Raw genomic sequence first — 2,130 nt, forward strand, 5'->3', positions numbered from 1 at the left:
ACCTGGATTAGGTAAGGCTTCATGCTATGGTTCCATTGTGTTTTCCAGCTAATAAGTCCAGCTATAGTCATCTGCAGATGTCGGCTTGCAAAGAAATATTCAGGCGGAAATAAAAACCTACTTCAGTGTGTTCAAACTTCTATTACTCAATGCCAGTAGCACTTACAGTGATTCTGACTGTTGGGGACGTTTTCGGCTCATTTTACAGGAGTGGTAAGAGGTTAAAACCTTTTTGAATATTTACTTCTCAGCTGAGCACCAGGAGGACAGAATGGAGGCTACAGGTACTCGTATTCCATACATTAATATTTAGTCTGCCTTATGTAAACATTACCAGTGTTTCTGTGTTTTGTCTCATTTCACTCAGCGATCGGACTCTTCAGCTGAGCGCTGTGAGGATGAGGTGATAGGAGCAGCCAGAGGCCAAAGGTCATTTACTACTCATACTTTTTACTCCATTCCTTCCATACATGGTGTTCACTACAGGTATACATGTATACCACAGTACTGTAAGTACTGTACTTAAGTACAATTTTGAGGTACTTGTATCCTACCGTTTCAATTTCATGCTACTTTGTACTTTAGTCCACTTCACTACATTTATTTTACAGTATTAGTTCCCAGTTAGGCTACTTCATTCAGATTTAACACACAATATAAATCAAAACTATTATGTAATATTGAGTAGTATATAGCCTAGTTGTGAATTGTATATTTTATATTTAGTATATAAAGTAGTTAAACTTGGCTCCACTTTTACCAGCCGCAACGTTTAACGGATGAAAACTTTAATGCATCAATATTCATAACCAATGATGAGGCTACCATGAATATAGTGTCTGATGCCAATACTGTTCTGCTGTAAATCAAGTAACCTATGAACGCATGTATTTTCACACTGTTCTGTAAAAAAAATACATCAAACACATCGGTTGTATAAATATGAATGATGACGCAGCAAAAAAAAATATTATTGGTTAATTATGAAGTAGTATAGACTAGTCTAGGTAATTAATAACAACAATAATAAAATCAGGGTTTACAAAGTGCTTTGACAGACAAAGCAGCAAAAACAAAACAATAAAACAGAAAGCTCAACAAAGTTAAAGAACTAAGAGTTAAACCTGATAAAACAAACAATCGTTACAATAAGAACAAACTGAGAAATCAAATAATTTATTAAAATCAAATAATAGCAAACAGATATAATGCTCTCCTACATGTCTTCACATTTGATTAGTAGCAATAAAAACATGAACCCAAGCACCGGCTACAATACCAACAATCTGACAAGACCAACGTTCAGACTGCTTTCAGACCAGACGAGTAGAAACTTCAGACTCGGCACAAAGTCACAAACGCACTTCGGTTTCATGCACCTGAGATGGATTCAGACTGCATTTCCTGCAACGCCGTCATGTTCCCTTTGGGAGACGTCAAGAGCTCATTGAGAGATCACGAGTCCTTCAGTGTCTTTTGCATGTTGAGTGTTCAAGTCCTTCAAAGACACTTTAGTGTCGGAGGGTCTCTGATATGTTCTACGATCAGAAACTCTCCGCCATCCAGGCAGTTCCTTAAAAAGCGTCAGGCGATATAATTGGCCTTTGACTTGTTTGGAGATTGTTCCTTTTTTGTGTGACAAATCCTGTTATTGCAGGATGGAGGTCTTCTCTTTGCGATGACTTTGTTCTACTTTATATGAATAAACTTTAAGACGAAACAAAAGTACAGTTTCAGGTTCCGTCTTTGTGTTCGTCTTCCCTTGTTGTTAACTGCGGCATTTCAGTTCCATTGTAGGTCACAATCAATTCAGAATCGACAGAAATTGATAAAAACCCACAGAAGATAGGAAACCACATTTAACCAAAAAAGGATGTGCAACTAAGAGAACAATACACCTAACTTTGTTTTTTAATGAAGTGAATTTAAGCCCAGCAGAGGCCACAACAGTCAACTGTGTATATAAATATATATATATATCTAACGGTTACTGTATATAATGTCAGTGTTTCATGAATAGACAACAAAATATGCATTATTTATTTTTAATGTATTTTTCGACATGCTATACTGTGACTTTTTTCCACATGCTATACTGTGACTTTTTTCCACATGTTATACTGTGACTTT

The sequence above is a fragment of the Anarrhichthys ocellatus genome, unplaced genomic scaffold (genome assembly GCF_004355925.1).
Source record: "Anarrhichthys ocellatus isolate YVR2014 unplaced genomic scaffold, GSC_Weel_1.0 scaffold87, whole genome shotgun sequence".
Classification (NCBI taxonomy): Eukaryota; Metazoa; Chordata; class Actinopteri; order Perciformes; family Anarhichadidae; genus Anarrhichthys; species Anarrhichthys ocellatus.